The sequence below is a fragment of the Leucopleurus acutus genome (assembly GCF_964270905.1).
Source record: "Leucopleurus acutus genome assembly, chromosome: X".
Taxonomy (NCBI): domain Eukaryota; kingdom Metazoa; phylum Chordata; class Mammalia; order Artiodactyla; family Delphinidae; genus Leucopleurus; species Leucopleurus acutus.
The window spans coordinates 98677592-98693547 of NC_139148.1; positions in this window are offsets into that span (position 1 = coordinate 98677592).

Here is a 15956-nt window from a genome sequence, read left to right on the forward strand (position 1 = left end):
GCCAGCTCTATCACAGTGTTTGGTACTTGCAGGTAAGTGATAGAAGTTTCTTGAATTTTAAGGACAAAGAACTTTAAAACTTCTCAACTAAAGTGATTTCCTACATACAATAGCTCCAATCTTCAAAGATAGATTCTCTCTCTGTTCAAACATGCACTGTAGTTTCTGCTTATAAAGGTACCAAAGTCTGCTCAAGCTCAGAAATGAAGAAAATGAAAGATCTAATATTCAGAGTTCTTAACTAGGATCAATTCTCCTGGTTTATTATTCTGCAAGGCAAGTAGTTGCACATCACTGAGAAACTAATGGTGCAACAAGGAGAGAAAGTTTCAACCCATTGAAAGTCTATTATACCATTCTCCCATAATACAAGTACCCTGAGGATTTCAATTCTAACCTTACTACCAATTATGCTAAATTCTGGCTACACACTGGACAGCTCTTTGAATTGACAGCTTCCAAAAATCAAATTGACCTAAAGTCAATGATATCTTATGTTTTTTCCTTTCTTCTCTATACATGTTTCACCTTTCCCATGAGAATGTGTCCTATATTGAAGTGGTTCAAGGGTCTGTTGTGAAATTGTAATGTAAAATCAATGCCTCCTTTCTCTTGTGATATTTTTTTGGCTCCATGCTGTTGGCTAAACCCAATCATTCCACTTGTTCAATAAACATTTGTTGGAAACTATGGAAATCTAACATATCATTTAATACAAATTATCTATACATACCAACAGGGGTTTCCTTATTTGGAAGTCCTGTTGTTTCTAACTTGAGAGGACCTCAGGATCTCTCACTCAGGTAAGGACTGTTGTAAAATCTATTTTATAATTTAAAGAGTACAGTGTGGTAGTTCAGTGCCCAGACTGTGGAGCCAGACTTCCTGGCTTCAGATATTTGCTCCGTTTCTTGCAGTTTAACCATGACATGCAATTTAACAACTCCATGTCTTAGTTTCCTTATTTGGAAAACTGAGATAGTAATGGTACCTACTGCATGTGATTTTTGTGAGGGTTAAACAACACATGTAGCATACTTAGAACACAAAAATTATCGATGTTGGGGGGACCTTCAAGATGGCAGAGGAGTAAGATGTGGAGATCACCTTCCTCCCCACAAATACATCAAAAATACATCTACATGTGGAACTACTCCTACAGAACACCTACTAAATGCTGGCAGAAGAACTCAGACCTCCCAAAAGGCAAGAAAATCCCCATGTACCTGGGTAGGAAAAAAGAAAAAAACAGAGACAAAAGAATAGGGACGGGACCTGCACCAGTGGGAGGAGAGCCGTGAAGGAGGAAAGGTTTCCAAACACTAGAAGCCCCTTCTCGGGTGGAGACTGCGGGTGGCGGAGGGGGGAAGCTTCGGAGCCGCGGAGGAGAGCGCAGCCACAGGGGTGCGGAGGGCAAAGCGGAGAGATTCCCGCACAGAGGATCGGTGCCTCCCGGCACTCACCAGCCCGAGAGGCTTGTCTGCTCACTCGCCGGGGCGGGCGGGGGATGGGAGCTGAGGCTCGGGCTTCAGAGATCAGATCCCAGGGAGAGGACTGGGGTTGGCTGTGTGAACACAGCCTGAAGGGGGCTAGTGCACCACAGCTAGCGGGGAGGGAGTCCGGGAAAAAGTCTGGACCTGCCGAAGAGACAAGAGACTTTTTCTTGCCTCTTTGTTTCCTGGTGCTCCAGGAGAGGGGATTAAGAGTGCTACTTAAAGGAGCTCCAGAGACTGGAGCGAGCCACGGCTATCAGCGCAGACCCCAGAGACGGGCATGAGATGCTAAGGCTGCTGCTGCACCACCAAGAAGCCTGTGTGCAAGCATAGGTCACCATCCACACCTCCTCTATTTTTGATAAAGGAGGCAAGAATATACAGTGGAGAAAAGACAGCCTCTTCAATAACTGATGCTGGGAAAATTGGACAGCTACATGTAAAAGAATGAAATTAGAACACTCCCCAACACCATACACAAAAATAAACTCAAAATAGATTAAAGACCTAAATGTAAGGACAGACACTATCAAACTTAGAGGAAAACATAGACGGAACACTCACATAAATCACAACAAGATCCTTTTTGACCCACCTCCCAGAGAAATGGAAATAAAATCAAAAATAAACAAATGGGACCTAATGAAACTTAAAAGCTTTTACACAGCAAAGGAAAACATAAACAAGATGAAAAGAGAACCCTCAGAATGGGAGAAAATATTTGCAAACGAAGCTACTGAAAAAGGATTAATCTCCAAAATTTACAAGCAGCTCATGTAGCTCAATATCAAAAAAAACAAAAAACCCAATCCAAAAATGGGCAGAAGACCTAAATAGACATTTCTCCAAAGAAGATATACAGATTGCCAACAAACACATGAAAGGATGCTCAACATCACTAATCATTAGAGAAATGCAAATCAAACTACAATGAGGTATCACTTCACACCAGGCAGAATGGCCATCATCAAAAAATCTACAAACAATAAATGCTGGAGAGGGTGTGGAGAAGAGGGAACCCTCTTGCACTGTTGGTGGGAATGTAAATTGGTACAGCCACTATGGAGAACAGTATGGAAGTTCCTTAAAAAACTAAAAATAGAACTACCATATGACCCAACAATCCCACTACTGGGCATATACCCTGAGAAAACCATAATTCAGAAAGAGTCATGTACCACAATATTAATTGCAGCACTATTTACATTATCCAGGACTTGGAGGCAACCTAAGTGTCCATCATCAGATGAATGGATAAAGAAGATGTGGCACATATATACAATGGAATATTGCTCAGCCATAAAAAGAAACAAAATTGAGTTATTTGTAGTGAGGTGGATGGACTTAGAGTCTGTCATACAGAGTGAAGTAAGTCAGAAAGAGAATAACCAATACCGTATTCTAACACATATATATGGAATCTTAAAAAAAATATTCTGATGAACCTAGGGCCAGGACAGGAATAAAACCGCAGATGTAGAGTATGAACTTGAGGACATAGGGAGAGGGCAGGGTAAGCTGGGATGCAGTGAGAGAGTAGCATTGACATATACACAGTACCAAATGTAAAATAGGTAGCTCATGGGAAGCAGCTGTATAACACAGGGAGATCAGCTCAGTGCTTTGTGACCACCTAGAGGGGTGGGATACGGAGTGTGGAAGGGAGATGGAAGAGGGAGTGTATATAGTGAACATATGTATGCATATAGTTGATTCACTTTGTTATACAGCTGAAACTAACACAATGTTGTAAAGCTATTATACTCTAATAAAGTTGCTAAAAAATTATCAATGTTACTTATTATTACTATGGTTTTTAATTTTATTTTATGTCAAGCCCTTCAGTAGGAGTTGAAAGTACAGAGTTAAAAACTATTTTGAAGTAGTGGATGCAGTTGTCATATTGTGTGATCACTGAGGTAACTAGCCATCTCTCAAGGGAATCAGGGAAGGTTTCATATGAGTTATTATTCTAAAATTAGATATGGAAAATGAGCAGGAGTTAGTCAGTGTGTGAAGCCATGTTATGGGAGTAACAGTGTTCTTAAAAAGAGGGAACAGCCATGAGAAAAGATAGCATATGATGAATTCAGAGAACTGAGAGAATTTTCATATGGATGATATTGAAAAATCACAAAGGGGAAAAATCACAGAGGTCCTTGTAATACATATCAAGAAATTTATTTTTTATTTTTATTGAAGTATAGTTGATTTATAATCCTGTGTTGGTTTCAGGTGTACAGCACAGCAAATCATATATATATATATATATATATATATATATATATATATATATATATATTCTTCAGATTGACTTCCCCTATCGGTTATTACAGAATATTGAGTATAATTCCCTGTGCTGTACAGCAGGTCCTTGTTGGTTATCTATTTTATATATAGTAGTGTGTATTTCTTAATCCCAACCTCTTAATTTAGACTTTACCATGTATGCAGTGGGAAGTTCTGATGGGCTTTAAGTAGAAGAATGACTGGATCATATTCTCATTTTAAAATGATCTCTCTGGCTGCAGTATGGTAAAGATATTGAGAATAAGCAGAATTGTTAAGTTGCTATTGTAATGGTAATGGGATGGAGATAAGTGGAAGGAATACAGAGATATTAAGGAAGTAGAATCAGCTGTGCTTGTTGATTGACTATTAGAGTGAGAGAAGTAGGACTCAAGCATTCACTTAATGTAATGGTTATGATACATCTTCAGTATGGAGACAAAGACATCTCAAGTTTTAAACTGGATATTTTTTCTGTATCCTAGTGTAGGAAACAGAGGGTGAGGAACATATTTGGGAACAATGGGTGATAAAAGCTATTGACTTTGGTTTTTGATATTTTTGGTGTGAAGTGCCTATACAGCTACTAAGTGAAAATGTCTTGGGAAAATAGATCTGGAACTTAGAAGTCATGGTGTAGCCCATGTCTTAATAGGATCTCTTGGCTACTCTTTGAACCCAGTCAAATTGGATAGGTTTCTTAAATTGCTTTGAAGTGGATTTTATGTCAAGCTATTGTTAGACATGATCTTGTGGTGCTCTGAGATCTTCATAGATTTTATCTCAACAATTTTTAAATTCCCTCTGAATGTAGATTAGTCTAAATCAACTAAGTGCCTGAGGTACCATATAGTTAGAAATTGTGCTAAAGTCTTCTGACAGCTATGTGATATCTTTCTTGGTTTCTAATTTTCATTCTATTTGTGGCCTTTGCCAAAGCCATTAACCTCCTTGTCCACCAATATATCTGTTTCTAATGAAGGAATGATAAGAATTGTGACATCTTGCCCTTCCTTAGCAGAAGAGCTTGGTAAACAGTGATGTGTTCCCCAGTTCAACACTTCTATTTGTTAGCCATTAAATACTCATTCAAAAATGTTCAGGCTCCTTGGAGTCAGTGCACTGCACTGACACTTGTTTTTAATATCCATAAAAATCTATATCTGTCTCTTCAAAGTAGACAATTAAGCAACTCAGGGCAATAACCAGTCATATTGTTAGTTATCAGAAATGTTTCATTGGGCTTTTACTCCACTCTTCCTCAGAATAAAAATAATGAACACCTATATTTTGTTTTTTATATGAGCACAGAGCCTTGGCTCTCTACCAGGAAGAGGTTTATAATGAGGAGGACAAATAAAACATTAAGGCAGATGACTTAGTCATAGTGAAACGAGGTTCATCACAAGTGGACCAGATAGAGCAACTCCAAACTTCAAGTAAATTAACCTTGAGTATTCTGGGCTATAGCAGTAACTCCAAGCTCTATAACTATTACAAAATCTATGTTTACAGAGTATTATGTGGTAGTTAAGTGCCCAGGCTGTGGATCCAGACTGAACTCAAATATATATTGGATTGGCCAAAAAGTTCGTTCTGGTTTTTCCATAAGATGTTACAGAACAACCCAAACGAAATTTTTGGCCAACCCAATATAATGAGGTGCAAAGAATACTGGATTAAATCCTTACAGATATGTCAAATATTTTATTTAATTTATTTATTATGCCAAAATAATACCAACAGCCTAGACTCAGAATTTCTTCAGAAAACTTTAGTTGCATGTAACATCTCTTCCCATCTTAGAGAAGAAAGATCAATGTTGGATGGTATTGATTTGCTTAACACTAAGACCTGAAAACCTAACATAATTGTAAAATAGCCTCTCCATCATTTCAACAAAGTATAGAGAAATAGCTTCAAAAACACATTTAGGAACTCTACAAAAGAAGCAAATACTTATAAAGACATATTTTTGGAACTATAATTTTGTGACTTTGGAAAAAATAAACTACATTTCAAGCACATGCTCTTTTAAAATGATTACAGTTCCCACCTGTGTGCTGGGCTATCTGGTTGTAAAGCGTGAATGCTGGCTTACTTTACAATCAAACAAAAACATAACAATGAGGACAATGGATTATACTTCTAGGATTCCTCTGCCTTAAGGATTCAACAGTTTCTCAGTGGTTCACTCCATTAATCCTCACATCATTCATTCAAGTTCAGCAGGAAGTAAGAATATCATCCTTGTTCATAAACAGAGAAATTGATCTGCCAAAAGATTAAGTGTTTTGCTCACAATCAGACAATGAGTCAGAAGTGGAGTGAGGCAAAGAAACCTGGTGTGACAGAAAAAAACATGGATGGGAAACAAAAAGGAAGGTAGAGGACCTGGTATGCTAGTCAACCCATTATACTCAATTGGTGTTCTAAATGTCATCCAAAGCACAGAAAGAGAAAAATGTAATAATTGATTGAGAAGCAGAGTAAGGAGCATGATCTCAAGATTATGAATTTTCAAAACTAAAGACAGCAATTTCTAACCACAATAGACATGAAAGCAAAGTAAGCTACCTGGACAACACTAAACTGCAAATACAGATTCCTAATGCTTCATCTTTGATGTCTCCTGAAAAAATGCTAAATATTCTAAAGTGATTTACAATTCTGTTATCATGTAGACAACATGCTGTCATAGATGAACCAAGATACTTCAGACCCAGTAGGCCCCAAAATGCATGTTTCTAGGTGCTTTTTCTTGCATTCCTTACCCTACTTAATGGCTTCACTATTGCCCTAGTCACCTTAGGTAGACAACACAGGACTCAAAGCAATTTGGAGTTAGAAAAAATAGCTTAAAATTACTTAGTCCAGTGTTTCTTTTTTAAAATAAGAATTTATTTTTAGAGCAGTTTTAGGTTCATAGCAAAATTGTGGAGAACGTGCAGAGACTTCCCATATACCCCCTTCCTCCAGACATACATACCCTCCCTCATTATCACCATTCCCCGCCAGAGTGGTACATTTGTCACTGTTGATGAATCTACATTGACACATCATAATCACCCCAAATCCATCGTTTACATTAAGGTTCACTGTTGGTGTTGTACATTCTATGGGTTTAGACAAATGTATAATGACGTGTGCATCATTATATTATCATACAGAGTATTTTGACTGCCCTAAAAATACTCTGTGCTCCACATATTCATCTCCCCCACCTGTACCCCCTGGCAACTACTGATCTTTTTACTGTCTCCATAATTTTGCCTTTTCCAGAACGTCATATAGTTAGAATCACACAGTATGCAGACTTTTCAAATTAGCTTCTTTGACTTAATAATATGCATTTAAACTTCCTTTATGTCTTTTCATGGCTTGATATCTTGTTTCTTTCTAGGCTGATTGATATTCCATTGTCTAGATACACCACACATTATCCATTCACCTAATGAAAGACATCTTGGTTGCTTCCAAGTTTGGCAATTAGGAATAAAGCTACTGTAAACATCTGTGTGCAGGCTTTTGTGTGGCCTTAAATTTTCAACTCCTTTAGGTAAATACCAAGGAGCGTGATTGCTAGATCGTATGTTAAGAGTATGTTTAGTTTTATAAGAAACTGCCCAAGTGTCTTCCATAGTGGTTGTACCATTTTGCTTCCCCACCAGCAATAAATGAGAGTTCCAGTTGCTGCACATCCTCACCACCATTTGGTGTTGTCAATGTTTTGGATTTTGGCCATTCTAATAGGTGTGCAGTAGTATCTCTTTGTCTAAATTTGCATTCCCCTGATGACATATATGGAGCATCTTTTCATATGCTTATTTGTCATCTGTATATGGTCTTTGGTGAGATGTCTGCTAAGGTCTTTGGCACATTTTTATTTTTTGTAACATCTTTATTGGAGTATAATTGCTTCACAATGGTGTGTTAGTTTCTGCTTTACAACAAAATGAATCAGTTATATATATACATGTATTCCCATATCCCTTCCCTCTTGCGTCTCCCACCCTCCCACACTCCCTATCTCACCCCTCCAGGCAGTCACAAAGCACCGAGCTGATCTCCCTGTGCTATGTGGCTGCTTCCCACTAGCTATCTATCTTATGTTTGGTAGTGTATATATGTCCATGCCTCTCTCTCGCCCTGTCACAGCTTACCCTTCCCCCTCCCCATATCCTCAAGACCATTCTCTAGTAGGTCTGTGTCTTTATTCCTGTATTACCCCTAGGTACTTCATGACATTTTTTCCTTAAATTCCATATATATGTGTTAGCATATGGTATTTGTCTATCTATTTCTGACTTACTTCACTCTGTATGACAGACTCTAGGTCTATCCACCTCATTACAAATAGCTCAATTTCGTTTCTTTTTATGGCTGAGTATAACTCCATTGTATATATGTGCCACATCTTCTTTATCCATTCATCCGATGATGGACACTTAGGTTGTTTCCATCTCTGGGCTATTGTAAATAGAGCTGCAATAAACATTTTGGTACATGACTCTTTTTGAATTATGGTTTTCTCAGGGTATATGCCCAGTAGTGGGATTGCTGGATCATATGGTAGTTCTATTTGTAGTTTTTTAAGGAACCTTCATACTGTTCTCCACAGTGGCTGTACCAATTTACATTCCCACCAACAGCACAAGAGGGCTCCCTTTTCTCCACACCCTCTCCAGCATTTATTGTTTCTAGATTTTTTGATGATGGCCATTCTAACTGGTGTGAGATGATATCTCATTGTAGTTTTGATTTGCATTTCTCTAATGATTAATGGTATTGAGCATTCTTTCATGTGTTTGTTGGCAGTCTGTATATCTTCGTTGGAGAAATGTCTATTTAGGTCTTCTGCCCATTTTTGGATTGGGTTGTTTCTTTTTTTGTTATTGAGCTCATGAGCTGCTTATAAAATTTGGAGATTAATCCCTTGTCAGTTGCTTCATTTGCAAATATTTTCTCCCATTCTGAGGGTTGTCTTTTGGTCTTGTTTATGGTTTCCTATGCTGTGCAAAAGCTTTTAAGTTTCATTAGGTCCCATTTGTTTATTTTTGTTTTTATATCCATTTCTCTAGGAGGTGGGTCAAAAAGGCTCTTGCTGTGATTTATGTCATAGTGTGTCCTGCCTATATTTTCCTTTAAGAGTTAGATAGTTTCTGGCCTTACATTTAGGTCTTTAATCCATTTTGAGCTTATTTTTGTGTATGGTGTTAGGGAGTGATTTAATCTCATAGTTTTATATGTACCTGTCCACTTTTCCCAGCACCACTTATTGAAGAGGCTGTCCTTTCTCCACTGTACATCGCTGCCTCCTTTATCAAAGATAAGGTGATCATATGTGCGTGGGTTTATCTCTGGGCTTTCTATCCTGTTCCATTGATCTATCTTTCTGTTTTTGTGCCAGTACCATACTGTCTTGATTACTGTAGCTTTGTAGTATAGTCTGAAGTCAGGGAGCCTGAATCCTCCAGCTCCGTTTTTGTTCTCAAGATTGCTTTGGCTATTCGGGGTCTTTTGTGTTTCCATACAAATTGTGAAATTTTCTGTTCTAGTTCTGTGAAAAATGCCAGTGGTAGTTTGATAGGGATTGCATTGAATCTATAGATTGCTTTGGGTAGTAGAGTCATTTTCACAATGTTGATTCTTCCAATCCAAGAACATGGTATCTCTCTCCATCTATTTGCATCATTTTTAATTTCTTTCATCAGTGTCTTACAATTTTCTGCATACAGGTCTTTTGTCTCCTTAGTTAGGATTATTCCTAGGTATGTTATTCTTTTTGTTGCAGTGGTAAATGGCAGTATTTCCTTAATTTCTCTTTCAGATTTTTCATCATTAGTGTATAGGAATGCAAGAGATTTCTGTGCATTAATTTTGTATCCTGCTACTTTACCAAATTCATTGATTAGCTCTAGTAGTTTTCTGGTAGCACCTTTAGGATTCTCTATGTATATTTATCATATCATCTGCAAACAGTGACAGCTTTACTTCTTCTTTTCCAATTTGGATTCCTTTTATTTCCTTTTCTTCTCTGATTGCTGTGGCTAAAACTTCCAACAGTATGTTGAATAAGAGTGGTGAGAGTGGGCAACCTTGTCTTGTTCCTGATCTTAGTGGGAAAGCTTTCACTTTTTCACCTTTGAGGACGATATTGGCTGTGGGTTTGTCATATATGGCCTTTATTATGTGGAGGAAAGTTCCCTCTAGGCCTACTTTCTGCAGGGTTTTTATCATAAATCGGTGTTGAATTTTGTCAAAAGCTTTCTCTGCATCTATTGAGATGATCATATGGTTTTTCTCCTTCAATTTGTTAATATGGTGTATCACGTTGATTGATTTGCATATATTGAAGAATCCTTGCATTCCTGCAAAAAACCCCACTTCAGGGCTTCCCTGGTGGCGCAGTGGTTGGGAGTCTGCCTGCCGATGCAGGGGACGTGGGTTCGTGCCCTGGTCCGGGAAGATCCCACATGCTGCGGATTGGCTGGGCCTGTGAGCCATGGCCGCTGGGCCTGCGCGTCCGGAGCCTGTACTCCGCAGCAGGAGAGGCCGCGGCGGTGAGTGGCCCGCGTACCACAAAAAAAAAAAAAAAAACCACTTCATCATGGTGTATGATCCTTTTAACGTGCTGTTGGATTCTGTTTGCTAGTATTTTCTTGAGGATTTCTGCATCTATATTCATCAGTGATATTGGCTTGTAGTCTTCTTTCTTTGTGACATCCTTGTCTGGTTTTGGTATCAGGGTGATGGTGGCCTCATAGAATGAGTTTGGGAGTGTTCCTCCCTCTGCTATATTTTAGAAGAGTTTGAAAAGGATAGGTGTTAGCTCTTCTCTAAATGTTTGATAGAATTCGGCTGTGAAGCCATCTGGTCCTGGGCTTTTGTTTGTTGGAAGTTTTTTTTTTAAACATCTTTATTGAGGTATAATTGCTTTACAATGGTGTGTTAGTTACTGATTTATAACAAAGTGAATCAGTTATACATATCCATATGTTCCCATATCTCTTCCCTCTTGACTCTTCCTCCCTCCCACCCTCCCTATCCCACCCCTCCAGGCGGTCACAAAGCATCGAGCCGATATCCCTGTGCCATGCGGCTGCTTCCCACTAGCTATCTACCTTACGTTTGGTAGTGTGTATATGTCCATGACTCTCTCTCGCCCTGTCACAGCTCACCCTTCCCCCTCCCGATATCCTCAAGTCCGTTCTCCAGTAGGTCTGTGTCTTTATTCCTGTCTTACCCATGGGTTCTTCATGACATTTTTTTTTCTTCTTAAATTCCATATATATGTGTTAGCATACGGTATTTGTCTTTCTCTTTCTGACTTACTTCACTCTGTATGACAGACTCTAGGTCTATCCACCTCATTACAAATAGCTCAATTTCGTTTCTTTTTATGGCTGAGTAATATTCCATTGTATATATGTGCCACATCTTCTTTATCCATTCATCTGATGATGGGCGCTTAGGTTGTTACCATCTCCGGGCTATTGTAAATAGAGCTGCAATGAACATTTTGGTACATGACTCTTTTTGGATTTTGGTTTTCTCAGGGTATATGCACAGTAGTGGGATTGCTGGGTCATATGGTCGTTCTATTTGTAGTTTTTTAAGGAACCTCCATACTGTTCTCCACAGTAGCTGAACCAATTCCTATTCCCACCAGCAGTGCAAGAGTGTTCCCTTTTCTCCACACCCTCTCCAGCATTTATTGTTTCTAGATTTTTTGATGATGGCCATTCTAACTGGTGTGAGATGATATCTCATTGTAGTTTTGATTTGCATTTCTCTAATGATTAATGGTATTGAGCATTCTTTCATGTGTTTGTTAGCAATATGTATATCTTCTTTGGACAAATGTCTATTTAGGTCTTCTGTCCATTTTTGGATTGGGTTGCTTGTTTTTTGTTATTGAGCTCATGAGCTGCTTGTAAATTCTGGAGATTAATCCTTTGTCAGTTGCTTCATTTGCAAATATTTTCTCCCATTCTGAGGGTTGTCTTTTGGTCCTGTTTATGGTTTTCTTTGCTGTGCAAAAGCTTTTAAGTTTAATTAGGTCCCATTTTTGTTTTTATTTCCATTACTCTAGGAGGTGGATCAGAAAGGATCTTGCTGTGATTTATGTCATAGAGTGTTCTGCCTCTGTTTTCCTCTAAGAGTTTGATAGTTTCTGGCCTTACATTTAGGTCTTTAATCCATTTTGAGCTTATTTTTGTGTATGGTGTTAGGAAGTGATCTAATCTCATACTTTTACATGTATCTGTCCAGTTTTCCCAGCACCACTTATTGAAGAGGCTGTCCTTTCTCCACTGTACATTCCTGCCACCTTTATCAAAGATAAGGTATCCATATGTGCATGGGTTTATCTCTGGGCTTTCTATCCTGTTCCATTGATCTATCTTTCTGTTTTTGTGCCAGTACCATACTGTCTTGATTACTGTAGCTTTGTAGTATAGTCTGAAGTCAGGGAGCCTGATTCCTCCAGCTCCTTTTTTCGTTCTCAAGTTTGCTTTGGCTATTCGGGGTATTTTGTGTTTCCATACAAATTGTGAAATTTTTTGTTCTAGTTCTGTGAAGAATGCCAGTGGTAGTTTGACAGGGATTGCATTGAATCTATAGATTGCTTTGGGTAGTAGAGTCATTTTCACAATGTTGATTCTTCCAATCCAAGGACATGGTATATCTCTCCATCTGTTTGTATCATCTTTAATTTCTTTCATCAGTGTCTTATAATTTTCTGTATACAGGTCTTTTGTCTCCTTAGGTAGGTTTATTCCTAGATATTTTATTCTTTTTGTTGCAATGGTAAATGGGAGTGTTTTCTTGATTTCCATTTCAGATTTTTCATCATTAGTGTATAGGAATGCCAGAGATTTCTGTGCATTAATTTTGTATCCTGTTACTTTACCAAATTCATTGATTAGCTCTAGTAGTTTTCTGGTAGCATCTTTAGGATTCTCTATGTATAGTATCATGTCATCTGCAAACAGTGACAGCTTTACTTCTTCTTTTCCGATTTGGATTCCTTTTATTTCCTTTTCTTCTCTGATTGCTGTGGCTAAAACTTCCAAAACTATGTTGAGTAAGAGTGGTGAGAGTGGGCAACCTTTTTTTGTTCCTGAACTTAGTGGAAATGCTTTCACTTTTTCACCATTGAGGATGATGTTGGCTGTGGGCTTGTCATATATGGCCTTTATTATGTTGAGGACAGTTCCCTCTATGCTTACATTCTGCAGGATTTTTATCATAAATGGGTGTTGAATTTTGTCAAAAGCTTTCTCTGCATCTATTGAGATGATCATATGGTTTTTCTCCTTCAGTTTTTTAATATGGTTTATCACATTGATAGATTTGCGTATATTGAAGAATCCTTGCATACCTGGAATAAACCCCACTTAATCATTGTGTATGATCCTTTTAATGTGCTGTTGGATTCTGTTTGCTAGTATTTTGTTGAGGATTTTTGCATCTATGTTCATCAGTGATATTGGCCTGTAGTTTTCTTTCTTTGTGACATCCTTGTCTGGTTTTGGTATCAAGGTGATGGTGGCCTCGTAGAAGGAGTTTGGGAGTGTTCCTCCCTCTGCTATATTTTGAAAGAGTTTGAGAAGGATAGGTGTTAGCTCTTCTCTAAATGTTTGATAGAATTCGGCTGTGAAGCCATCTGGTCCTGGGCTTTTGTTTGTTGGAAGATTTTTAATCACAGTTTCAATTTCAGTGCTTGTGATTGGTCTGTTCATATTTTCTATTTCTTCCTGATTCAGTCTTGGCAGGTTATGCATTTCTAAGAATTTGTCCATTTCTTCCAGATTGTCCATTTTATTGGCATAGAGTTGCTTGTAGTAATCTCTCATGACCTTTTTTTATTTCTGCAGTGTCTGTTTTTACTTTTCCTTTTTCATTTCTAATTCTATTGATTTGAGTCTTCTCCCTTTTTTTCTTGATGAGTCTGGCTAATGGTTTATCAATTATTTTTGCCTTCTCAAAGAACCAGCTTTTAGTTTTATTGATCTTTGCTATTGTTTCCTTCATTTCTTTTTCATTTATTTCTGATCTGATTTTTATGATTTCTTTCCTTCTTCTAACTTTGGGGGTTTTTTTGTACTTCTTTCTCTAATTGCTTTAGGTGCAAGGTTAGGTTGTTTATTCGAGATGTTTCCTGTTTCTTATGGTAGGATTGTATTGATATAAACCTCCCCCTTAGAACTGCTTTTGCTGCATCCCATAGATTTTGGGTCATCGTGTCTCCATTGTCATTTGTTTCTAGGTATTTTTTGATTTCCTCTTTGATTTCTTCAGTGATCCTTTCATTATTAAGTAGTGTATTGTTTAGCCTCCATGTGCTTGTATTTTTTACAGATCTTTTCCTGTAATTGATATCTAGTCTCATGGCATTGTGGTCGGAAAAGATACTTGATACAATTTCAATTTTCTTAAATTTACCAAGGCTTGATTTGTGACCCAAGTTTTGATCTCTCCTGGAGACTATTCCATGAGCACTTGAGAAAAATGTGTATTCTGTTGTTTTTGGATGGAATGTCCTATAAATATCAATTAAGTCCATCTCGTTTAATGTATCATTTAAAGCTTGTGTTTCCTTATTTATTTTCATTTTGGATGATCTGTCCATGGGTGAAAGTGGGGTGTTAAAGTCCCCTACTATGAATGTGTTACTGTCGATTTCCCCTTTTATGGCTGTTAGTATTTGCCTTATGTATTGAGGTGCTGCTATGTTGGGTGCATAAATATTTACAATTGTTATATCTTCTTCTTGGATCGATCCCTTGATCATTATGTAGTGTCTTTCTTTGTCTCTTCTAATAGTCTTTATTTAAAAGTCTATTTTGTCTGATATGACAATTGCTACGCCAGCTTTCTTTTGGTTTCCATTTGCAGGAAATATCTTTCTTTCATCCCCTTACTTTCAGTCTGTATGTGTCTCTAGGTCAGAAGTGGGTCTCTTGTAGACAGCAAATATATGGGTCTTGTTTTGTATCCATCCAGCCAGTCTGTGTCTTTTGGTGGGAGCATTTGGTCCATTTACATTTAAGGTAATTATTAATATGTATGTTCCTATTCCCATTTTCTTAATTGTTTTGGGTTCATTATTGTAGGTCTCTTCCTTCTCTTGTGTTTCTTGCCTAGAGAAGTTCCTTTAGCAGTTGTTGTAGAGCTGGTTTGGTAGTGCTGAACTCTCTCAGCTTTTGCTTGTCTGTCACGGTTTTAATTTCGCCATCAAACCTGAGTGAGATCCTTGCTGGGTAGAGTAATCTTGGTTGCAGGTTTTTCTCCTTCATCACTTTAAATATGTCCTGCCAGTCCCTTCTGGCTTGCAGAGTTTCTGCTGAAAGATCAGCTGTTATCCTTATGGGGATTCCCTTGTGTGTTATTTGTTGTTTTTCCCTTGCTGCTTTTAATATATTTTCTTTGTATTTAATTTTTGACAGTTTGATTAATATGTGTCTTGGCATATTTCTCCTTGGATTTATCTTGTATGGGACTCTCTGTGCTTCCTGGACTTGATTAACTATTTCCTTTCCCATATTAGGGAAGTTTTCAAGTATAATCTCTTCAAATATTTTCTCAGTCCCTTCCTTTTTCTCTTCTTCTTCTGGAACCCCTATAATTCGAATGTTGATGCGTTTAATGTTGTCCCAGAGGTCTCTGAGACTGTCCTCAGTTCTTTTCATTCTTTTTTCTTTATTCTGCTCTGCAGAAGTTATTTTCACTACTTTATCTTCTAGGTCACTTATCCGTTCTTCTGCCTCAGTTATTCTGCAATTGATCCCGTGTAGAGTATTTTTCCTTTCATTTATTGTGTTGTTCATCGTTGTTTATTTCATCTTTAGTTCTTCTAGGTCCTTGTTAAATGTTTATTGCATTTGGTCTATTCTATTTCCAAGATTTTGGATCATCTTTACTATCATTATTCTGAATTCTTTTTCAGGTAGACTGCCTATTTCCTCTTCATTTGTTAGGTCTGGTGGGCTTTTATCTTGCTACTTCATCTACTGTGTGTTTTTCTGTCTTCTCATTTTGCTTATCTTACTGTGTTTGGGGTCTCCTTTTTGCAGGCTGCAGGTTCGTATTTCCCGTTGTTTTCAGTGTCTGTCCCCAGTGGCTAAGGTTGGTTCAGTGGGTTGTGTAGGCTTCCTGGTGGAGGGGACT